Raw genomic sequence first — 27,580 nt, 5'->3', positions numbered from 1 at the left:
GTGTTCATCTGACTGCAACTAATGTGTTCATCTCTCAGGAACGAATATGTTCATCCGCCTCGAACTAATGCGTTCATCTGACTGGAACTAATGTGTTCACCTGACAGTGACAGGAACTAATGTGTTCATCTGACTGGAACCAATGTGTTCATCTGACAGGAACTAATGTGTTCATCTGACTGGAACTAATGTGTTCATCTGACTGGAAGTAATGTGTTCATCTGACTGGAACTAATGTGTTTATCTGACTGGAACGAATGTGTTCATCTGATTGGAACTTACGTGTTCATCTGACTGGAACTAATGTGTACATCTGACTGGAACTAATGTGTTCATCTGACTGGAACTAATGTGTTCATCTGATTGGAACTTACGTGTTCATCTGACTGGAACTAATGTGTACATCTGACTGGAACTAATGTGTTTATCTGACAGGAACAAATCTGTTCATCTGACAGGAACTAATGTGTTCATCTGATTGGAACTAACGTGTTCATCTGACAGGAACTAATGTGTTCATCTGACAGGAACTAACGTGTTCATGTGACTGGAACTAACGTGTTCATCTGATTGGAACTAACGTGTTCATCTGATTGGAACTAATGTGTTCATCTGACTGGAACTAATGTGTTCATCTGACAGGAACTAATGTGTTCATCTGACAGGAACTAATGTGTTCATCTGATTGGAACTAACGTGTTCATGTGACTGGAACTAACGTGTTCATCTGATTGGAACTAACGTGTTCATCTGATTGGAACTAATGTGTTCATCTGACTGGAACTAATGTGTTCATCTGACTGGAACTAATGTGTTCATCTGATTGGAACTAACGTGTTCATCTGATTGGAACTAACGTGTTCATGTGACTGGAACTAATGTGTTCATCTGACAGGAACTAATGTGTTCAACTGACAGGAACTAATGTGTTCATCTGACTGGAACTAATGTGTTCATCTGACTGGAACTAATGTGTTCATCTGACTGGAACTAATGTGTTCATCTGACTGGAACTAATGTGTTCAACTGACAGGAACTAATGTGTTCATCTGACAGGAACTAATGTGTTCATCTGACTGGAACTAATGTGTTCATCTGACAGGAACTAATGTGTTCATCTGACAGGAACTAATGTGTTCATCTGACAGGAACTAATGTGTTCAACTGACAGGAACTAATGTGTTCATCTGACAGGAATTAATGTGTTCAACTGACAGGAACTAATGTGTTCATCGGACAGGAACTAATGTGTTCATCTGACTGGAAATAATGTGTTCATCTGACAGGAACTAATGTGTTCATCTGACTGGAACTAATGTGTTCATCTGACTGGAACTAATGTGTTCATCTGACTGGAACTAATGTGTTCATCGGACAGGAACTAATGTGTTCATCTGACTGGAAATAATGTGGTCATCTGACAGGAACTAATGTGGTCATCTGACAGGAACTAATGTGTTCATCTGACTGGAACTAATCCGTTCATCTGACAGGAACTAATGTGTTCATCTGACAGGAACTAATGTGTTCATCTGACAGGAACTAATGTGTTCAACTGACTGGAACTAATATGTTCAACTGACTGGAACTAATGTGTTCATCTGACAGGAACTAATGTGTTCATCTGACAGGAACTAATGTGTTCAACTGACTGGAACTAATATGTTCAACTGACTGGAACTAATGTGTTCATCTGATAGGAACTAATGTGTTCATCTGACAGGAACTAATGTGTTCATCTGACTGGAACTAATGTGTTCAACTGACTGGAACTAATGTGTTCATCTGACAGGAACTAATGTGTTCAATTGACTGGAACTAATATGTTCAACTGACTGGAACTAATGTGTTCATCTGACAGGAACTAATGTGTTCATCTGACTGTAACTAATGTGTTCATCTGACTGGAACTATTGTGTTCATCTGACTGGAAATAATGTGTTCATCTGACAGGAACTAATGTGTTCAACTGACAGGAAATAATGTGTTCATCTGACTGGAACTAATGTGGTCATCTAACTGGAACTAATGTGTTCATCTGACTGGAAATAATGTGTTTATCTGACAGGAACAAATCTGTTCATCTGACAGGAACTAATGTGTTCATCTGACTGGAACTATTGTGTTCATCTGACAGGAACTAACGTGTTCATCTGACAGGAAATAATGTGTTCATCTGACAGGAACTAATGTGTTCTTCTGACTGGAACTAATGTGTTCAACTGACTGGAACTAATGTGTTCATCTGACTGGAAATAATGTGTTCATCTGACAGGAACTAATGTGTTCAACTGACAGGAAATAATCTGTTCATCTGACTGGAACTAATGTGTTCATCTGACAGGAAGTAATGTGTTCATCTGACAGGAACTAATGTGTTCATCTGACTGGAACTCATGTGTTCATCTGACTGGAACTAATGTGTTCATCTGACTGGAACAAATGTGTTCATCTGACAGGAACTAATGTGTTCATCTGACTGGAACTAATGTGTTCATCTGACAGGAACTAATGTGTTCATCTGACAGTAACTAATGTGTTCATCTGACAGGAACTAATGTGTTCATCTGACAGGAACTAATGTGTTCATCTGACAGGAACTAATGTGTTCAACTGACAGGAACTAATATGTTCATCTGACAGGAACTAATGTGTTCATCTGACAGGAACTAAAGTATTCAACTGACTGGAACGAATGTGTTCATCTGACTGGAACTAATGTGTTCATCTGACAGGAACTAAAGTGTTCATCTGACTGGAACTAATGTGTTCAACTGACAGGAACTAATGTGTTCATCTGACAGGAACTAATGTGTTCATCTGACAGGAACTAAAGTATTCAACTGACTGGAACGAATGTGTTCATCTGACTGGAACTAATGTGTTCATCTGACAGGAACTAATGTGTTCATCTGACTGGAACTAATGTGTTCATCTGACAGGAAGTAATGTGTTCATCTGACTGGAACTAATGTGTTCATCTGACTGGAACTAATGTGTTCATCTGACAGGAACTAATGTGTTCATCTGACAGGAACTAAAGTATTCAACTGACTGGAACGAATGTGTTCATCTGACTGGAACTAATGTGTTCATCTCTCAGGAACGAATATGTTCATCCGCCTCGAACTAATGCGTTCATCTGACTGGAACTAATGTGTTCACCTGACAGTGACAGGAACTAATGTGTTCATCTGACTGGAACTAATGTGTTCATCTGACTGCAACTAATGTGTTCATCTGACTGGAACTAATGTGTTCATCTGACTGGAACTAATATGTTCATCTGACAGGAACTAATGTGTTCATCTGACAGGAACTAATATGTTCATCTGACTGGAACTAATATGTTCATCTGACAGGAACTAATATGTTCATCTGACAGGAACTAATGTGTTCATCTGACAGGAACTAATGTGTTCATCTGACAGGAAGTAATGTGTTCATCTGACAGGAACTAATGTGTTCATCTGACTGGAACTCATGTGTTCATCTGACTGGAACTAATGTGTTCATCTGACTGGAACAAATGTGTTCATCTGACAGGAACTAATGTGTTCATCTGACTGGAACTAATGTGTTCATCTGACAGGAACTAATGTGTTCATCTGACAGTAACTAATGTGTTCATCTGACAGAAACTAATGTGTTCATCTGACAGGAACTAATGTGTTCATCTGACAGGAACTAATGTGTTCATCTGACAGGAACTAATGTGTTCAACTGACAGGAACTAATGTGTTCATCTGACAGGAACTAATGTGTTCATCTGACAGGAACTAAAGTATTCAACTGACTGGAACGAATGTGTTCATCTGACTGGAACTAATGTGTTCATCTGACAGGAACTAAAGTGTTCATCTGACTGGAACTAATGTGTTCAACTGACAGGAACTAATGTGTTCATCTGACAGGAACTAATGTGTTCATCTGACAGGAACTAAAGTATTCAACTGACTGGAACGAATGTGTTCATCTGACTGGAACTAATGTGTTCATCTGACAGGAACTAATGTGTTCATCTGACTGGAACTAATGTGTTCATCTGACAGGAAGTAATGTGTTCATCTGACTGGAACTAATGTGTTCATCTGACTGGAACTAATGTGTTCATCTGACAGGAACTAATGTGTTCATCTGACAGGAACTAAAGTATTCAACTGACTGGAACGAATGTGTTCATCTGACTGCAACTAATGTGTTCATCTGACTGCAACTAATGTGTTCATCTCTCAGGAACGAATATGTTCATCCGCCTCGAACTAATGCGTTCATCTGACTGGAACTAATGTGTTCACCTGACAGTGACAGGAACTAATGTGTTCATCTGACTGGAACTAATGTGTTCATCTGACTGCAACTAATGTGTTCATCTGACTGGAACTAATGTGTTCATCTGACTGGAACTAATATGTTCATCTGACAGGAACTAATGTGTTCATCTGACAGGAACTAATATGTTCATCTGACTGGAACTAATATGTTCATCTGACAGGAACTAATATGTTCATCTGACAGGAACTAATGTGTTCATCTGACAGGAACTAAAGTATTCAACTGACTGGAACGAATGTGTTCATCTGACTGGAACTAATGTGTTCATCTGACTGCAACTAATGTGTTCATCTCTCAGGAACGAATATGTTCATCCGCCTCGAACTAATGCGTTCATCTGACTGGAACTAATGTGTTCACCTGACAGTGACAGGAACTAATGTGTTCATCTGACTGGAACTAATGTGTTCATCTGACAGGAACTAATGTGTTCATCTGACTGGAACTAATGTGTTCATCTGACTGGAACTAATGTGTTTATCTGACAGGAACGAATCTGTTCATCTGACAGGAACTAATGTGTTCATCTGACTGGAACTATTGTGTTCATCTGACTGGAACTAATGTGTTCATCTGACTGGAACTAACGTGTTCATGTGACTGGAACTAACGTGTTCATCTGATTGGAACTAACGTGTTCATCTGATTGGAACTAATGTGTTCATCTGACTGGAACTAATGTGTTCATCTGACTGGAAGTAATGTGTTAATCTGATTGGAACTTACGTGTTCATCTGACTGGAACTAATGTGTACATCTGACTGGAACTAATGTGTTTATCTGACAGGAACGAATCTGTTCATCTGACAGGAACTAATGTGTTCATCTGACTGGAACTATTGTGTTCATCTGACTGGAACTAATGTGTTCATCTGACTGGAACTAACGTGTTCATCTGACAGGAACTAATGTGTTCATCTGACAGGAACTAATGTGTTCATCTGATTGGAACTAACGTGTTCATCTGACAGGAACTAATGTGTTCATCTGACAGGAACTAACGTGTTCATGTGACTGGAACTAACGTGTTCATCTGATTGGAACTAACGTGTTCATCTGATTGGAACTAATGTGTTCATCTGACTGGAACTAATGTGTTCATCTGACAGGAACTAATGTGTTCATCTGACAGGAACTAATGTGTTCATCTGATTGGAACTAACGTGTTCATGTGACTGGAACTAACGTGTTCATCTGATTGGAACTAACGTGTTCATCTGATTGGAACTAATGTGTTCATCTGACTGGAACTAATGTGTTCATCTGACTGGAACTAATGTGTTCATCTGATTGGAACTAACGTGTTCATCTGATTGGAACTAACGTGTTCATGTGACTGGAACTAATGTGTTCATCTGACAGGAACTAATGTGTTCAACTGACAGGAACTAATGTGTTCATCTGACTGGAACTAATGTGTTCATCTGACTGGAACTAATGTGTTCATCTGACTGGAACTAATGTGTTCATCTGACTGGAACTAATGTGTTCAACTGACAGGAACTAATGTGTTCATCTGACAGGAACTAATGTGTTCATCTGACTGGAACTAATGTGTTCATCTGACAGGAACTAATGTGTTCATCTGACAGGAACTAATGTGTTCATCTGACAGGAACTAATGTGTTCAACTGACAGGAACTAATGTGTTCATCTGACAGGAACTAATGTGTTCATCTGACAGGAACTAATGTGTTCATCGGACAGGAACTAATGTGTTCATCTGACTGGAAATAATGTGTTCATCTGACAGGAACTAATGTGTTCATCTGACTGGAACTAATGTGTTCATCTGACTGGAACTAATGTGTTCATCTGACTGGAACTAATGTGTTCATCGGACAGGAACTAATGTGTTCATCTGACTGGAAATAATGTGTTCATCTGACAGGAACTAATGTGGTCATCTGACAGGAACTAATGTGTTCATCTGACTGGAACTAATCCGTTCATCTGACAGGAACTAATGTGTTCATCTGACAGGAACTAATGTGTTCATCTGACAGGAACTAATGTGTTCAACTGACTGGAACTAATATGTTCAACTGACTGGAACTAATGTGTTCATCTGACAGGAACTAATGTGTTCATCTGACAGGAACTAATGTGTTCAACTGACTGGAACTAATATGTTCAACTGACTGGAACTAATGTGTTCATCTGATAGGAACTAATGTGTTCATCTGACAGGAACTAATGTGTTCATCTGACTGTAACTAATGTGTTCATCTGACTGGAACTATTGTGTTCATCTGACTGGAAATAATGTGTTCATCTGACAGGAACTAATGTGTTCAACTGACAGGAAATAATGTGTTCATCTGACTGGAACTAATGTGGTCATCTGACTGGAACTAATGTGTTCATCTGACTGGAAATAATGTGTTTATCTGACAGGAACAAATCTGTTCATCTGACAGGAACTAATGTGTTCATCTGACTGGAACTATTGTGTTCTTCTGACTGGAACTAATGTGTTCAACTGACTGGAACTAATGTGTTCATCTGACTGGAAATAATGTGTTCATCTGACAGGAACTAATGTGTTCAACTGACAGGAAATAATCTGTTCATCTGACTGGAACTAATGTGTTCATCTGACAGGAAGTAATGTGTTCATCTGACAGGAACTAATGTGTTCATCTGACTGGAACTCATGTGTTCATCTGACTGGAACTAATGTGTTCATCTGACAGGAACTAATGTGTTCATCTGACTGGAACTCATGTGTTCATCTGACTGGAACTAATGTGTTCACCTGACTGGAACTAATGTGTTCACCTGACTGGAACTAATATGTTCATCTGACAGGAACTAATGTGTTCATCTGACTGGAACTAATGTGTTCATCTGACTGGAACTAATGTGTTCATCTGACTGGAACTAATGTGTTCATCTGACAGGAACTAATGTGTTCATCTCTCAGGAACGAATATGTTCATCCGACTCGAACTAATGTGTTCATCTGACTGGAACTAATATGTTCATCTTACTGGAAATAATCTGTTCATCTGACTGGAACTGATGTGTTCATCTGACAGGAAGTAATGTGTTCATCTGACTGGAAGTAATGTGTTCATCTGACTGGAAGTAATGTGTTCATCTGACTGGAACTAATGTGTTCATCTGACTGGAACTAATGTGTTCATCTGACAGGAACTAATGTGTTCATCTGACAGGAACTAATGTGTTCATCTGACTGGAACTAATGTGTTCATCTGACTGGAACTAATGTGTTCATCTGACTGGAACGAATGTGTTCATCTGACAGGAACTAATGTGTTCATCTCTCAGGAACGAATATGTTCATCCGACTCGAACTAATGTGTTCATCTGACTGGAACTAATATGTTCATCTTACTGGAAATAATCTGTTCATCTGACTGGAACTGATGTGTTCATCTGACAGGAAGTAATGTGTTCATCTGACTGGAAGTAATGTGTTCATCTGACTGGAAGTAATGTGTTCATCTGACTGGAACTAATGTGTTCATCTGACTGGAACTAATGTGTTCATCTGACAGGAACTAATGTGTTCAACTGACTGGAACTAATGTGTTTATCTGACTGGAACTAATGTGTTCATCTGACTGGAACTAATGTGTTCATCTGACAGGAACTAATGTGTTCATCTGACTGGAACTAATGTGTTCATCTGACAGGAACTAATGTGTTCATCTGATTGGAACTAATGTGTTTATCTGACAGGACCTCATGTGTTCATCTGACTGGAACTAATGTGTTCATCTGACAGGAACTAATGTGTTCATCTGACAGGAACTAATGTGTTCATCTGACTGGAACTAATCCGTTCATCTGACAGGAACGAATATGTTCAACTGACAGGAACTAATGTGTTCATCTGACTGGAACTAATGTGTTCATCTGACAGGAGCTAATGTGTTCATCTGACAGGAACTAATGTGTTCATCTCACTGGAACTAATGTGTTCACCTGACTGGAACTAATGTGTTCATCTGACAGAAACTAATGTGTTCATCTGACTGGAACTAATGTGTTCATCTGACAGGAACTAATGTGTTCATCTGACAGGAACTAATGCGTTCATCTGACTGGAACTAATGTGTTCACCTGACAGGAACTAATGTGTTCATCTGACTGGAACTAATGTGTTCATCTGACTGGAACTAATGTGTTCATCTGACTGGAACTAATGTGTTCATCTGACAGGAACTAATGTGTTCATCTCACTGGAACTAATGTGTTCATCTGACTGGAAGTAATGTGTTCATCTGACTGGAACTAATGTGTTCATCTGACTGGAACTAATGTGTTCATCTGACAGGAACTAATGTGTTCATCTCACTGGAACTAATGTGTTCATCTGACTGGAAATAATGTGTTCATCTGACTGGAAGTAATGTGTTCATCTGACTGGAACTAATGTGTTCATCTGACTGGAACTAATGTGTTCATCTGACAGGAACTAATGTGTTCAACTGACTGGAACTAATGTGTTCATCTGACTGGAACTAATGTGTTCATCTGACTGGAACTAATGTGTTCATCTGACTGGAACTAATGTGTTCATCTGACAGGAACTAATGTGTTCATCTGACAGGAACTAATGTGTTCATCTCACAGGAACTAATGTGTTCATCTGACTGGAACTAATGTGTTCATCAGACTGGAACTAATGTGTACATCTGACAGGAACTAATCTGTTCATCTGACAGGAACTAATGTGTTCATCTGACAGGAAGTAATGTGTTCATCTGACTGGAAGTAATGTGTTCATCTGACTGGAACTAAAGTGTTCATCTGACTGGAACTAATGTGTTCATCTGACAGGAACTAATGTGTTCATCTCACAGGAACTAATGTGTTCATCTGATTGGAACTAATGTGTTCATCTGACAGGAACTAATGTGATCATCCGACAGGAACTAATGTGTTCATCTGACTGGAACTAATGTGTTCATCTGACAGGAACTAATGTGTTCATCTCACAGGAACTAATGTGTTCATCTGATTGGAACTAATGTGTTCATCTGACTGGAACTAATGTGTTCATCTGACAGGAACTAATGTGTTCATCTCTCAGGAACGAATATGTTCATCCGACTCGAACTAATGTGTTCATCTGACTGGAACTAATGTGTTCATCTGACTGGAACTAATGTGTTCATCTGACTGGAACTAATGTGTTCATCTGACTGGAACTAATGTGTTCACCTGACTGGAACTAATGTGTTCACCTGACTGGAACTAATATGTTCATCTGACTGGAAATAATCTGTTCATCTGACTGGAACTAATGTGTTCATCTGACAGGAACTAATGTGTTCATCTGACAGGAACTAATGTGTTCATCTGACTGGAACTAATGTGTTCATCTGACTGGAACTATTGTGTTCATCTGACAGGAACTAATGTGTTCATCTGACAGGAACTAATGTGTTCATCTGACTGGAACTAATGTGTTCATCTGACAGGAACTAATGTGTTCATCTGACAGGAACTAATGTGTTCATCTGACTGGAACTAATCTGTTCATCTGACTGGAACTAATGTGTTCATCTGACAGGAAGTAATGTGTTCATCTGACTGGAAGTAATGTGTTCATCTGACAGGAACTAATGTGTTCATCTGACAGGAACTAATGTGTTCATCTGACAGGAACTAATGTGTTCATCTGATTGGAACTAATGTGTTCATCTGACTGGAACTAATGTGTTCATCTGACAGGAACTAATGTGTTCATCTGATTGGAACTAATGTGTTCATCTGACAGGAACGAATATGTTCATCTGACAGGAACGAATGTGTTCATCTGACAGGAACTAATGTGTTCATCTGACAGGAACTAATGTGTTCAACTGACTGGAACTGATGTGTTCATCTGACAGGAACTAATGTGTTCAACTGACAGGAACTAATGTGTTCATCTGACTGGAACTAATGTGTTCATCTGACAGGAACGAATGTGTTCATCTGACAGGAACGAATGTGTTCATCTGACAGGATCTAATGTGTTCATCTGACAGGAACGAATGTGTTCATCTGACTGGACCTAATGTGTTCATCTGACAGGAACTAATGTGTTCATCTGACTGGAACTAATGTGTTCATCTGACTGGAACTAATGTGTTCATCTGACTGGAACTAATGTTTTCATCTGACTGGAACTAATGTGTTCATCTGACTGGAACTAATGTGTTCATCCGACTGGAACTAATGTGTTCATCTGACTGGAACTAATGTGTTCATCCGACTGGAACTAATGTGTTCAACCGACAGGAACTAATGTGTTCATCTGACAGGAACGAATGTGTTCAACTGACTGGAACTAATGTTTTCATCTGACAGGAATTAATGTGTTCATCTGACAGGAACTAACGTGTTCATCTGATTGGAACTAACGTGTTCATCTGACTGGAACTAATATGTTCATCTGACTGGAACTAATGTGTTCATCTGACAGGAACTAATGTGTTCAACCGACAGGAACGAATGTGTTCATCTGACAGGAACGAATGTGTTCATCTGACAGGAACGAATGTGTTCAACTGACTGGAACTAATGTTTTCATCTGACAGGAATTAATGTGTTCATCTGACAGGAACTAACGTGTTCATCTGATTGGAACTAACGTGTTCATCTGACTGGAACTAATGTGTTCATCCTACTGGAACTAATGTGTTCATCTGACAGGAACTCATGTGTTCAACTGACTGGAACTAATGTGTTCAACTGACTGGAACTAATGTGTTCATCTGACAGGAACTAATGTGTTCATCTGACTGGAACTAACGTGTTCATCTGATTGGAACTAACGTGTTCATCTGACTGGAACTAATGTGTTCATCTGATTGGAACTAACGTGTTCATCTGACAGGAACTAATGTGTTCATCTGACAGGAACTATTGTGTTCATCTGACTGGAACTAATGTGTTCATCTGACTGGAACTAATGTGTTCATCTGAAAGGAACTAATCTGTTCATCTGACTGGAACTAATGTGTTCATCTGACAGGAACTAATGTGTTCATCTCACAGGAACTAATGTGTTCATCTGATTGGAACTAATGTGTTCATCTGACTGGAACTAATGTGTTCATCTGACAGGAACTAATGTGTTCATCTGATTGGAACTAATGTGTTTATCTGACAGGACCTCATGTGTTCATCTGACTGGAACTAATGTGTTCATCTGACTGGAACTAATGTGTTCATCTGACAGGAACTAATGTGTTCATCTGACTGGAACTAATCCGTTCATCTGACAGGAACGAATATGTTCAACTGACAGGAACTAATGTGTTCATCTGACTGGAACTAATGTGTTCATCTGACAGGAACTAATGTGTTCATCTGACAGGAACTAATGTGTTCATCTCACTGGAACTAATGTGTTCACCTGACTGGAACTAATGTGTTCATCTGACAGAAACTAATGTGTTCATCTGACTGGAACTAATGTGTTCATCTGACAGGAACTAATGTGTTCATCTGACAGGAACTAATGCGTTCATCTGACTGGAACTAATGTGTTCACCTGACAGTGACCGGAACTAATGTGCTCATCTGACTGGAACTAATGTGTTCATCTGACAGGAACTAATGTGTTCATCTGACTGGAACTAATGTGTTCATCTGACTGGAACTAATGTGTTCATCTGACAGGAACTAATGTGTTCATCTCACTGGAACTAATGTGTTCATCTGACTGGAAGTAATGTGTTCATCTGACTGGAAGTAATGTGTTCATCTGACTGGAACTAATGTGTTCATCTGACTGGAACTAATGTGTTCATCTGACTGGAACTAATGTGTTCAACTGACTGGAACTAATGTGTTTATCTGACTGGAACTAATGTGTTCATCTGACTGGAACTAATGTGTTCATATGACTGGAACTAATGTGTTCATCTGACTGGAACTAATGTGTTCATCTCACAGGAACTAACGTGTTCATCTGACAAGAACTAATGTGTTCATCTGACTGGAACTAATGTGTTCATCTGACTGGAACTAATGTGTTCAACTGACTGGAACTAATGTGTTCATCTCACAGGAACTAACGTGTTCATCTGACAGGAACTAATGTGTTCATCTGACAGGAACTAATGTGTTCATCTGACTGGAACTAATGTGTTCATCTCTCAGGAACGAATATGTTCATCCGACTCGAACTAATGTGTTCATCTGACTGGAACTAATGTGTTCATCTGACTGGAACTAATGTGTTCATCTGACTGGAACTATTGTGTTCATCTGACAGGAACTAATGTGTTCACCTGACTGGAACTAATGTGTTCACCTGACTGGAACTAATGTGTTCATCTGACTGGAACTAATATGTTCATCTGACTGGAAATAATCTGTTCATCTGACAGGAACTAATGTGTTCATCTGACAGGAAGTAATGTGTTCATCTCACAGGAACTAATGTGTTCATCTGACTGGAACTAATCTGTTCATCTGACTGGAACTAATGTGTTCATCTGACAGGAAGTAATGTGTTCATCTGACTGGAAGTAATGTGTTCATCTGACAGGAACTAATGTGTTCATCTGACAGGAACTAATGTGTTCATCTGACAGGAACTAATGTGTTCATCTGATTGGAACTAATGTGTTCATCTGACTGGAACTAATGTGTTCATCTGACAGGAACTAATGTGTTCATCTGATTGGAACTAATGTGTTCATCTGACAGGAACGAATATGTTCATCTGACAGGAACGAATGTGTTCATCTGACAGGAACTAATGTGTTCATCTGACAGGAACTAATGTGTTCAACTGACTGGAACTGATGTGTTCATCTGACAGGAACTAATGTGTTCAACTGACAGGAACTAATGTGTTCATCTGACTGGAACTAATGTGTTCATCTGACAGGAACGAATGTGTTCATCTGACAGGAACGAATGTGTTCATCTGACAGGATCTAATGTGTTCATCTGACAGGAACGAATGTGTTCATCTGACTGGACCTAATGTGTTCATCTGACAGGAACTAATGTGTTCATCTGACTGGAACTAATGTGATCATCCGACAGGAACTAATATGTTCATCTGACTGGAACTAATGTGTTCATCTGACTGGAACTAATATGTTCATCTGACTGGAACTAATGTGTTCATCTAACTGGAACTAATGTGTGCATCTGACAGGAACTAATGTGTTCAACCGACAGGAACTAATGTGTTCATCTGACTGGAACTAATGTGTTCATCCGACTGGAACTAATGTGTTCAACCGACAGGAACTAATGTGTTCATCTGACAGGAACGAATGTGTTCAACTGACTGGAACTAATGTTTTCATCTGACAGGAATTAATGTGTTCATCTGACAGGAACTAACGTGTTCATCTGATTGGAACTAACGTGTTCATCTGACTGGAACTAATATGTTCATCTGACTGGAACTAATGTGTTCATCTGACAGGAACTAATGTGTTCAACCGACAGGAACGAATGTGTTCATCTGACAGGAACGAATGTGTTCATCTGACAGGAACTAATGTGTTCATCTGACTGGAACTAATGTGTTCATCTGACTGGAACTAATGTGTTCATCTGACAGGAACTAATGTGTTCAACTGACAGGAAATAATGTGTTCATCTGACTGGAACTAATGTGTTCATCTGACTGGAACTAACGTGTTCATCTGATTGGAACTAATGTGTTCATCTGACTGGAACTAATGTGTTTATCTGACAGGAACGAATCTGTTCATCTGACTGGAACTAATGTGTTCATCTGACTGGAACTAATGTGTTCATCTGACAGGAACTAATGTGTTCATCTGACTGGAACTAAAGTGTTCATCTGACTGGAACTAAAGTGTTCATCTGACTGGAACTAATGTGTTCATCTGACAGGAACTAATGTGTTCATCTGACTGGAACTAATGTGTTCATCTGACTGGAATTAATGTGTTCATCTGACTGGAACTAATGTGTTCATCTGACTGGAACTAATGTGTTCATCTGACTGGAACTAATGTGTTCATCTGACTGGAACTAATGTGTTCATCTGACAGGAACTAATGTGTTCATCTCACAGGAACTAACGTGTTCATCTGACAGGAACTAATGTGTTCATCTGACAGGAACTGATGTGTTCATCTGATTGGAACTGATGTGTTCATCTGACTGGAACTAATGTGTTCATCTGACAGGAACTAATGTGTTCATCTGATTGGAACTAATGTGTTCATCTGACAGGAACTAATATGTTCATCTGACAGGAACTAATATGTTCATCTGACAGGAACTAATATGTTCATCTGACAGGAACGAATGTGTTCATCTGACAGGAACTAATGTGTTCATCTGACAGGAACTAATGTGTTCAACTGACTGGAACTGATGTGTTCATCTGACAGGAACTAATGTGTTCAACTGACAGGAACTAATGTGTTCATCTGACTGGAACTAATGTGTTCATCTGACAGGAACGAATGTGTTCATCTGACAGGAACTAATGTGTTCATCTGACAGGATCTAATGTGTTCATCTGACAGGAACGAATGTGTTCATCTGACTGGACCTAATGTGTTCATCTGACAGGAACTAATGTGTTCATCTGACAGGATCTAATGTGTTCATCTGACTGGAACTAATGTGTTCATCTGACTGGAACTAATGTGTTCATCTGACAGGAACTAATGTGATCATCCGACAGGAACTAATCTGTTCATCTGACTGGAACTAATGTGTTCATCTGACTGGAACTAATGTGTTCATCTGACTGGAACTAATGTGTTCAACCGACAGGAACTAATGTGTTCATCTGACAGGAACGAATGTGTTCAACTGACTGGAACTAATGTTTTCATCTGACAGGAATTAATGTGTTCATCTGACTGGAACTAATGTGTTCATCCTACTGGAACTAATGTGTTCATCTGACAGGAACGAATGTGTTCATCCGACAGGATCGAATGTGTTCATCTGACTGTTACTAATGTGGTCATCTGACTGGAACTAATGTGTTCATCTGACAGGAACTAATGTGTTCATCTGATTGGAACTAACGTGTTCATCTGATTGGAACTAATGTGTTCATCTGACTGGAACTAATGTGTTCATCTGACAGGAACTAATGTGTTCATCTGACAGGAACTAATGTGTTCATCTGACTGGAACTAATGTGTTCATCTGACAGGAACGAATGTGTTCATCTGACTGGAACTAATGTGTTCATCTGACTGGAACTAATGTGTTCAACTGACAGGAACTAATGTGTTCATCTGACTGGAACTAATGTGTTCATCTGACAGGAACGAATGTGTTCATCTGACTGGAACTAATGTGTTCATCTGACAGGAACTAATGTGTTCATCTGACTGGAACTAATGTGTTCATCTGACAGGAACTAATGTGTTCATCTGACTGGAACTAATGTGTTCATCTGACTGGAACTAATGTGTTCATCTGACAGGAACTAATGTGTTCATCTGACTGGAACTAATGTGTTCAACCGAAAGGAACAAATGTGTTCATCTGACTGGAACGAATGTGTTCATCTGACAGGAACTAATGTGTTCATCTCACAGGAACTAATGTGTTCATCTGACAGGAACTAATGTGTTCATCTGACTGGAACTAATGTGTTCATCTGACAGGAACTAATGTGTTCATCTGACTGGAACTAATGTGTTCATCTGACTGGAACTAATGTGTTCATCTGACAGGAACTAAAGTATTCAACTGACTGGAACTAATATGTTCATCTGACTGGAACTAATGTATTCATCTGATAGGAACTAATGTGTTCATCTGACAGGAACTAATGTGTTCATCTGACTGGAACTAATGTGTTCATCTGACTGGAACTAATGTGTTCATCTGACAGGAACTAATGTGTTCAACTGACTGGAACTAATGTGTTCATCTGACTGGAACTAATGTGTTCATCTGACTGGAACTAATGTGTTCATCTGACAGGAACTAATGTGTTCATCTGACAGGAACTAATGTGTTCATCTGACTGGAACTAATGTGTTCATCTGACAGGAAATAATGTGTTCATCTGACTGGAACTAATGTGTTCATCTGACTGGAACTAATGTGGTCATCTGACAGGAAATAATGTGTTCATCTGACTGGAACTAATGTGTTCATCTGACAGGAACTAATGTGTTCATCTGACAGGAAATAATGTGTTCATCTGACAGGAAATAATGTGGTCATCTGACTGGAACTAATGTGGTCATCTGACAGGAACTAATGTGTTCATCTGACAGGAACTAATGTGTTCAACTGACTGGAACTAATATGTTCATCTGACTGGAACTAATGTATTCATCTGATAGGAACTAATGTGTTCATCTGACAGGAACTAATGTGTTCATCTGACAGGAAATAATGTGTTCATCTGACTGGAACTAATGTGGTCATCTGACAGGAACTAATGTGTTCATCTGACTGGAACTAATCCGTTCATCTGACAGGAACCAATGTGTTCATCTGACAGGAACTAATGTGTTCAACTGACTGGAACTAATGTGTTCAACTGACAGGAACTAATGTGTTCAACTGACTGGAACTAATGTGTTCATCTGACAGGAACGAATGTGTTCAACTGACTGGAACTAATATGTTCAACTGACAGGAACTAATGTGTTCAACTGACTGGAACTAACGTGTTCAACTGACAGGAACTAATGTGTTCAACTGACTGGAACTAATGTGTTCAACTGACTGGAACTAATATGTTCAACTGACAGGAACTAATGTGTTCAACTGACTGGAACTAATGTGTTCAACTGACAGGAACTAATATGTTCAACTGACTGGAACTAATGTGTTCAACTGACTGGAACTAATATGTTCATCTGACTGGAACTAATGTATTCATCTGATAGGAACTAATGTGTTCATCTGACAGGAACTAATGTGTTCATCTGACAGGAAATAATGTGGTCATCTGACTGGAACTAATGTGGTCATCTGACAGGAACTAATGTGTTCATCTGACTGGAACTAATCCGTTCATCTGACAGGAACCAATGTGTTCATCTGACAGGAACTAATGTGTTCAACTGACTGGAACTAACGTGTTCAACTGACAGGAACTAATGTGTTCAACTGACTGGAACTAATGTGTTCAACTGACTGGAACTAATATGTTCAACTGACAGGAACTAATGTGTTCAACTGACTGGAACTAATGTGTTCAACTGACAGGAACTAATATGTTCAACTGACTGGAACTAATGTGTTCAACTGACTGGAACTAATGTGTTCAACTGACAGGAACTAATGTGTTCAACTGACTGGAACTAATGTGTTCAACTGACAGGAACTAATGTGTTCAACTGACAGGAACGAATGTGTTCATCTGACTGGAACTAATGTGTTCATCTGACTGGAATTAATGTGTTCATCTGACTGGAACTAATGTGTTCATCTGACAGGAACTAATGTGTTCATCTGACTGGAACTAATGTGTTCATCTGACTGGAATTAATGTGTTCATCAGACAGAAACTAATGTGTTCATCCGACTGAAACTAATGTGTTCATCTGACAGGAACTAATGTGTTCATCTGACAGGAACTAATGAGTTCATCTGACTGGAACTAATGTGTTCATCTGACTGGAATTAATGTGTTCATCTGACTGGAACTAATGTGTTCATCTGACAGGAACTAATGTGTTCATCTGACTGGAACTAATGTGTTGATCTGACTGGAACTAATGTGTTCATCTGACTGGAATTAAAGTGTTCATCTGACTGGAACTAATGTGTTTATCTGACAGGAACGAATCTGTTCATCTGACTGGAACTAATGTGTTCATCTGACAGGAACGAATGTGTTCATCTGACTGGAACTAATGTGTTCATCTGACTGGAACTAATGTGTTCATCTGACTGGAACTAATGTGTTCAACTGACAGGAACTAATGTGTTCATCTGACTGGAACTAATGTGTTCATCTGACAGGAACGAATGTGTTCATCTGACTGGAACTAATGTGTTCATCTGACAGGAACTAATGTGTTCATCTGACTGGAACTAATGTGTTCATCTGACAGGAACTAATGTGTTCATCTGACTGGAACTAATGTGTTCATCTGACTGGAACTAATGTGTTCATCTGACAGGAACTAATGTGTTCATCTGACTGGAACTAATGTGTTCAACCGAAAGGAACAAATGTGTTCATCTGACTGGAACGAATGTGTTCATCTGACAGGAACTAATGTGTTCATCTCACAGGAACTAATGTGTTCATCTGACAGGAACTAATGTGTTCATCTGACTGGAACTAATGTGTTCATCTGACAGGAACTAATGTGTTCATCTGACTGGAACTAATGTGTTCATCTGACTGGAACTAATGTGTTCATCTGACAGGAACTAAAGTATTCAACTGACTGGAACTAATATGTTCATCTGACTGGAACTAATGTATTCATCTGATAGGAACTAATGTGTTCATCTGACAGGAACTAATGTGTTCATCTGACTGGAACTAATGTGTTCATCTGACTGGAACTAATGTGTTCATCTGACAGGAACTAATGTGTTCAACTGACTGGAACTAATGTGTTCATCTGACTGGAACTAATGTGTTCATCTGACTGGAACTAATGTGTTCATCTGACAGGAACTAATGTGTTCATCTGACAGGAACTAATGTGTTCATCTGACTGGAACTAATGTGTTCATCTGACAGGAAATAATGTGTTCATCTGACTGGAACTAATGTGTTCATCTGACTGGAACTAATGTGGTCATCTGACAGGAAATAATGTGTTCATCTGACTGGAACTAATGTGTTCATCTGACAGGAACTAATGTGTTCATCTGACAGGAAATAATGTGTTCATCTGACAGGAAATAATGTGGTCATCTGACTGGAACTAATGTGGTCATCTGACAGGAACTAATGTGTTCATCTGACAGGAACTAATGTGTTCAACTGACTGGAACTAATATGTTCATCTGACTGGAACTAATGTATTCATCTGATAGGAACTAATGTGTTCATCTGACAGGAACTAATGTGTTCATCTGACAGGAAATAATGTGTTCATCTGACTGGAACTAATGTGGTCATCTGACAGGAACTAATGTGTTCATCTGACTGGAACTAATCCGTTCATCTGACAGGAACCAATGTGTTCATCTGACAGGAACTAATGTGTTCAACTGACTGGAACTAATGTGTTCAACTGACAGGAACTAATGTGTTCAACTGACTGGAACTAATGTGTTCATCTGACAGGAACGAATGTGTTCAACTGACTGGAACTAATATGTTCAACTGACAGGAACTAATGTGTTCAACTGACTGGAACTAACGTGTTCAACTGACAGGAACTAATGTGTTCAACTGACTGGAACTAATGTGTTCAACTGACTGGAACTAATATGTTCAACTGACAGGAACTAATGTGTTCAACTGACTGGAACTAATGTGTTCAACTGACAGGAACTAATATGTTCAACTGACTGGAACTAATGTGTTCAACTGACTGGAACTAATATGTTCATCTGACTGGAACTAATGTATTCATCTGATAGGAACTAATGTGTTCATCTGACAGGAACTAATGTGTTCATCTGACAGGAAATAATGTGGTCATCTGACTGGAACTAATGTGGTCATCTGACAGGAACTAATGTGTTCATCTGACTGGAACTAATCCGTTCATCTGACAGGAACCAATGTGTTCATCTGACAGGAACTAATGTGTTCAACTGACTGGAACTAACGTGTTCAACTGACAGGAACTAATGTGTTCAACTGACTGGAACTAATGTGTTCAACTGACTGGAACTAATATGTTCAACTGACAGGAACTAATGTGTTCAACTGACTGGAACTAATGTGTTCAACTGACAGGAACTAATATGTTCAACTGACTGGAACTAATGTGTTCAACTGACTGGAACTAATGTGTTCAACTGACAGGAACTAATGTGTTCAACTGACTGGAACTAATGTGTTCAACTGACAGGAACTAATGTGTTCAACTGACAGGAACGAATGTGTTCATCTGACTGGAACTAATGTGTTCATCTGACTGGAATTAATGTGTTCATCTGACTGGAACTAATGTGTTCATCTGACAGGAACTAATGTGTTCATCTGACTGGAACTAATGTGTTCATCTGACTGGAATTAATGTGTTCATCAGACAGAAACTAATGTGTTCATCCGACTGAAACTAATGTGTTCATCTGACAGAAACTAATGTGTTCATCTGACAGGAACTAATGAGTTCATCTGACTGGAACTAATGTGTTCATCTGACTGGAATTAATGTGTTCATCTGACTGGAACTAATGTGTTCATCTGACAGGAACTAATGTGTTCATCTGACTGGAACTAATGTGTTGATCTGACTGGAACTAATGTGTTCATCTGACTGGAATTAAAGTGTTCATCTGACTGGAACTAAAGTGTTCATCTGACTGGAACTAATGTGTTCATCTGACTGGAACTAAAGTGTTCATCTGACTGGAACTAAAGTGTTCATCTGACTGGAACTAAAGTGTTCATCTGACTGGAACTAATGTGTTCATCTGACAGGAACTATTTTGTTCATCTGACAGGAACTAATATCTTCATCTAACAGGATCGAATGTGTTCATCTGACTGGAACTAATGTGTTCATCTGACTGGAACTAATGTGTTCATCTGACTGGAACTAATGTGTTCATCTGACAGGAACTAATGTGTTCATCTGACTGGAACTAATGTGTTCATCTGACAGGAACTAATGTGTTCATCTGACTGGAACTAATGTGTTCAACTGATTGGAACTAATGTGTTCATCTGACTGTTACTAATGTGTTCATCTGACAGGAACTAATGTGTTCATCTGACTGTAACTAATGTGTTCATCTGACTGGAAATAATGTGTTCATCTGATTGAACTAATGTGTTCATCTGACTGGAACTAATGTGTTCAACTGAAAGAAACAAATGTGTTCAACTGACTGGAACTAATGTGTTCAACTGACTGGAACTCATGTGTTCATCTGACTGGAACTAATGTGTTCATCTGACAGGAACTAATGTGTTCAACTGACTGGAACTAATGTGTTCAACTGACTGGAACTCATGTGTTCATCTGACTGGAACTCATGTGTTCATCTGACTGGAACTAATGTGTTCATCTGACTGGAACTAATGTGTTCATCTGACAGGAACTATTTTGTTCATCTGACAGGAACTAATATCTTCATCTAACAGGATCGAATGTGTTCATCTGACTGGAACTAATGTGTTCATCTGACAGGAACTAATGCGTTCATCTGACTGGAACTAATGTGTTCAACTGACTGGAACTAATGTGTTCATCTGACAGGAACTAATGTGTTCATCTGACAGGAACTAATGTGTTCATCTGACTGTAACTAATGTGTTCATCTGACTGGAACTAATGTGTTCATCTGACTGGAACTAATGTGTTCAACTGAAAGAAACAAATGTGTTCATCTGACTGGAACTAATGTGGTCACCTGACTGTAACTAATGTGTTCAACTGACTGGAACTAATGTGTTCAACTGACTGCAACTCATGTGTTCATCTGACTGGAACTAATGTGTTCATCTGACAGGAACTAATGTGTTCAACTGACTGGAACTAATGTGTTCAACTGACTGGAACTCATGTGTTCATCTGACTGGAACTAATGTGTTCATCTGACTGGAACTAATGTGTTCATCTGACTGGAACTAATGTGTTCAACTGACTGGAACTCATGTGTTCATCTGACTGGAACTAATGTGTTCATCTGACTGGAACTAATGTGGTCATCTGACAGGAACTAATGTGTTCATCTGACAGGAACTAATGTCTTCATCTGACAGGAACTAATGTGTTCATCTGACAGGAACTAATGTGTTCATCTGACCGGAACTAATGTGTTTATCTGACAGGACCTCATGTGTTCATCTGACTGGAAGTAATGTGTTCATCTGACAGGAACTAATGTGTTCATCTGACTGGAACTAATGTGTTTATCTGACAGGAACGAATATGTTCAACTGACTGGAACTAATGTCTTCATCTGACTGGAACTAATCCGTTCATCTGACAGGAACGAATATGTTCAACTGACAGGAACTAATGTGTTCATCTGACTGGAACTAATGTGTTCATCTGACAGGAACTAATGTGTTCATCTGACAGGAACTAATGTGTTCATCTCACTGGAACTAATGTGTTCACCTGACAGAAACTAATGTGTTCATCTGACTGGAACTAATGTGTTCATCTGACAGGAACTAAAGTGTTCATCTGACTGGAACTAATGTGTTCATCTGACAGGAACTAATGTGTTCATCTGACAGGAACTAATGTGTTCAACTGACTGGAACTAATGTGTTCATCTGACCGGAACTAATGTGTTTATCTGACAGGAACTAATGTGTTCATCTGACTGGAACTAATGTGTTTATCTGACAGGAACTCATGTGTTCATCTGACTGGAACTAATGTGTTCATCTGACAGGAACTAATGTGTTCATCTGACAGGAACCAGTGTGTTCATCTGACTGGAACTAATGTGTTCGTCTGACAGGAACTAATGTGTTCAACTGACAGGAACTAATGTGTTCATTTGACAGGAACTAATGTGTTCATCTGACTGGAACTAATGTGTTCAACTGACAGGAACTAATGTGTTCATCTGACTGGAACTAACGTGTTCATCTGATTGGAACTAACGTGTTCATGTGACTGGAACTAACGTGTTCATCTGACTGGAAATAATGTGTTCATCTGATTGAACTAATGTGTTCATCTGACTGGAACTAATGTGTTGAACTGAAAGAAACAAATGTGTTCATCTGACTGGAACTTATGTGGTCACCTGACTGGAACTAATGTGTTCAACTGACTGGAACTCATGTGTTCATCTGACAGGAACTAATGTGTTTATCTGACAGGACCTAATGTCTTCATCTAACAGGAACTAATGTGTTCATCTGACAGGAACTAATGTGTTCAACTGACTGGAACTAATGTGTTCATCTGACCGGAACTAATGTGTTTATCTGACAGGACCTCATGTGTTCATCTGACTGGGACTAATGTGTTCATCTGACTGGAACTAATGTGTTCATCTGACTGGAACTAATGTGGTCATCTGACAGGAACTAATGTGTTCATCTGACAGGAACTAATGTGTTCATCTGACAGGAACTAATGTCTTCATCTGACTGGAACTAATCCGTTCATCTGACAGGAACGAATATGTTCAACTGACAGGAACTAATGTGTTCATCTGACTGGAACTAATGTGTTCATCTGACAGGAACTAATGTGTTCATCTGACAGGAACTAATGTGTTCATCTCACTGGAACTAATGTGTTCACCTGACAGAAACTAATGTGTTCATCTGACTGGAACTAATGTGTTCATCTGACAGGAACTAATGTGTTCATCTGACAGGAACTAATGTGTTCATCTGACAGAAACTAATGTGTTCATCTGACTGGAACTAATGTGTTCATCTGACAGGAACTAATGTGTTCATCTGACAGGAACTAATGTGTTCAACTGACTGGAACTAATGTGTTCATCTGACCGGAACTAATGTGTTTATCTGACAGGAACTAATGTGTTCATCTGACTGAAACTAATGTGTTTATCTGACAGGAACTCATGTGTTCATCTGACTGGAACTAATGTGTTCATCTGACTGGAACTAATGTGTTCATCTGACAGGAACTAATGTGTTCATCTGACAGGAACCAGTGTGTTCATCTGACTGGAACTAATGTGTTCGTCTGACAGGAACTAATGTGTTCATCTGACTGGAACTAACGTGTTCATCTGACTGGAACTAACGTGTTCATCTGACTGGAACTAACGTGTTCATCTGATTGGAACTAACGTGTTCATGTAACTGGAACTAACGTGTTCATCTGATTGGAACTAACGTGTTCATCTGACTGGAACTAATGTGTTCATCTGACAGGAACTAATGTGTTCATCTGACAGGAACTCATGTGTTCAAGTGACTGGAACTAATGTGTTCATCTGACTGGAAATAATGTGTTCATCTGACAGGAACTAATGTGTTCAAATGACAGGAACTAATGTGTTCATCTGACTGGAACTAATGTGTTCATCTGACTGGAACTAATGTGTTCATCCGACAGGAACGAATCTGTTCATCTGACAGGAACTAACGTGTTCATCGGACTGGAACTAACGTGTTCATCTGATTGGAACTAACGTGTTCATGTGACTGGAACTAACGTGTTCATCTGATTGGAACTAACGTGTTCATCTGATTGGAACTAATGTGTTCATCTGACAGGAACTAATGTGTTCATCTGACTGGAACTAATGTGTTCATCTGACTGGAACTAATGTGTTCAACTGACTGGAACTAATGTGTTCAACCGAAATGAACAAATGAGTTCATCTGACTGTAACTAATGTGTTCATCTGACTGGAAATAATGTGTTCATCTGATTGAACTAATGTGTTCATCTGACTGGAACTAATGTGTTCATCTGACTGGAACTAATGTGTTCATCTGACAGGAAGTAATGTGTTCATCTGACTGGAACTAATGTGTTCATCTGACTGGAACTAATGTGTTCATCTGACTGGAACTAATCCGTTCATCTGAGAGGAACTAATGTGTACATCTGACTGGAACTAATCCGTTCATCTGACAGGAACTAATGTGTTCAACTGACTGGAACTAATGTGTTCATCTGACAGCAACTCATGTGTTCATCTGACAGGAACTAATGTGTTCATCTGACAGGAACTAATGTGTTCATCTGACAGGAACTAATGTGTTCATCTGACTGGAACTAAAGTGTTCATCTGACTGGAACTAAAGTGTTCATCTGACTGGAACTAAAGTGTTCATGTGACTGGAACTAAAGTGTTCATGTGACTGGAACTAATGTGTTCATCTGACTGGAACTAAAGTGTTCATGTGACTGGAACTAATGCGTTCATCCGACAGGAACTAATGTGTTCAACTGACTGGAACTAATGTGTTCATCTGACTGGAACTAATGTGTTCATCTGACTGGAACTAAAGTGTTCATCTGACTGGAACTAAAGTGTTCATCTGACTGGAACTAAAGTGTTCATGTGACTGGAACTAATGCGTTCATCCGACAGGAACTAATGTGTTCAACTGACTGGAACTAATGTGTTCATCTGACAGGAACTCGTGTTCATCTGACAGGAACTAATGTGTTCATCTGACAGGAACTAATCCGTTCATCTGACAGGAACTAATGTGTTCATCTGACAGGAACGAATGTGTTCATCTGACTGGAACTAATGTGTTCATCTGAGTGGAACTAATGTGTTCATCTGAGTGGAACTAATGTGTTCATCTGACAGGAACTAAAGTGTTCATCTGACTGGAACTAAAGTGTTCATCTGACTGGAACTAAAGTGTTCATCTGACTGGAACGAATGTGTTCATCTGACAGGAACTAATGTGTTCATCTGACTGGAACTAATGTGTTCATCTGACTGGAACTAATGTGTTCATCCGACTGGAACTAATGTGTTCATCTGACAGGAACTAATATCTTCATCTAACTGGATCGAATGTGTTCATCTGACAGGAACTAATGTGTTCATCTGACTGGAACTAATGTGGTCATCTGACTGGAACTAATGTGGTCATCTGACTGGAACTGATGTGGTCATCTGACTGGAACTGATGTGTTCACCTGACTGGAACTAATGTGGTCATCTGACAGGAACTAATGTGGTCATCTGACTGGAACTAATGTGTTCATCTGACAGGAAATAATGTGTTCATCTGATTGGAACTAATGTGTTCAACCGAAAGAAACAAATGTGTTCATCTGACTGGAACTAATGTGTTCATCTGACTGGAACTAATGTGTTCATCTGACTGGAACTCATGTGTTCATCTGACTGGAACTAATGTGTTCATCTGACTGGAACTAATGTGTTCATCTGACTGGAACTAACGTGTTCATCTGACTGGAACTAACGTGTTCAACTGACTGGAACTAATGTGTTCATCTGACCGGAACTAATGTGTTTATCTGACAGGACCTCATGTGTTCATCTGACTGGAACTAATGTGTTCATCTGACAGGAACTAATGTGTTCATCTGACTGGAACTAATGTGTTTATCTGACAGGAACGAATGTGTTCAACTGACTGGAACTAATGTCTACATCTCACTGGAACTAATCCGTTCATCTGACAGGAACTAATGTGTTCAACTGATGGAACTAATGTGTTCATCTGACAGGAACGAATATGTTCAGCTGACTGGAACGAATGTGTTCATCTGACTGGAACTAATGTGTTCATCTGACTGGAACTAATGTGTTCATCTGACAGGAACGAATATGTTCATCTGACTGGTACTAATGTGTTCATCTGACAGGAACTAATTTGTTCATCTGACAGGAACTAATGTGTTCATCTGACAGGAACTAATGTGTTCATATGACTGGAACTAATGTGTTCATCTGACAGGAACGAATATGTTCATCTGACTGGAACTAATATGTTCATCTGACTGGAACTAATGTGTTCATCTGACAGGAACTAATGTGTTCATCTGACTGGAACTAATGTGTTCATCTGATTGGAACTAATGTGTTCATCTGACAGGAACTAATGTGTTCATCTGACAGGAACTAATGTGTTCATCTGACAGGAACTAATGTGTTCATCTGACAGGAACTAATGTGTTCATCTGACTGGAACTAATGTGTTCATCTAATTGGAACTAATGTGTTCATCTGACAGGGACTAATGTGTTCATCTGACAGGAACTAATGTGTTCATCTGACTGGAACTAATGTGTTCATCTGACAGGAATGAACATGTTCATCTCACTGGAACTAATGTGTTCATCTGACAGGAACTAATGTGTTCATCTGACTGGAACTAATGTGTTCATCTGATTGGAACTAATGTGGTCATCTGACTGGAACTAATGTGTTCATCTGACAGGAACTAATGTGTTCATCTGACAGGAAATAATGTGTTCATCTGACAGGAACTAATGTGTTCATTTGACTGGAACTAATGTGGTCATCTGACTGGAACTAATGTGTTCATCTAACTGGAACTAATGTGTTCAACTGACAGGAACTAATGTGTTCATCTGACAGGAACTAATGTGTTCATCTGACTGGAACTAATGTGTTCATCTGACAAACTAATGTGTTCATCTGACAGGAACTAATGTGTTCATCTGACAGGAACTAATGTGTTCAACTGACTGGAACTAATGTGTTCATCTGACCGGAACTAATGTGT

At 39.2% G+C, this 27,580-nt stretch overlaps 1 long non-coding RNA gene across 1 annotated transcript in view; it reads left to right on the top strand.

Moving 5' to 3' along the window:
• LOC140405793 (uncharacterized) overlaps window positions 1–27,580 on the top strand; it is a 194,299-nt gene that overhangs the window by 132,326 nt on the left and 34,393 nt on the right. The window lies entirely within an intron of this gene.

Source organism: Scyliorhinus torazame, unplaced genomic scaffold (assembly GCF_047496885.1).
Source record: "Scyliorhinus torazame isolate Kashiwa2021f unplaced genomic scaffold, sScyTor2.1 scaffold_240, whole genome shotgun sequence".
Taxonomy (NCBI): domain Eukaryota; kingdom Metazoa; phylum Chordata; class Chondrichthyes; order Carcharhiniformes; family Scyliorhinidae; genus Scyliorhinus; species Scyliorhinus torazame.
Note: the sequence above shows the minus strand (reverse complement) of the source record. Positions and strands in the feature narration are given on the sequence as shown.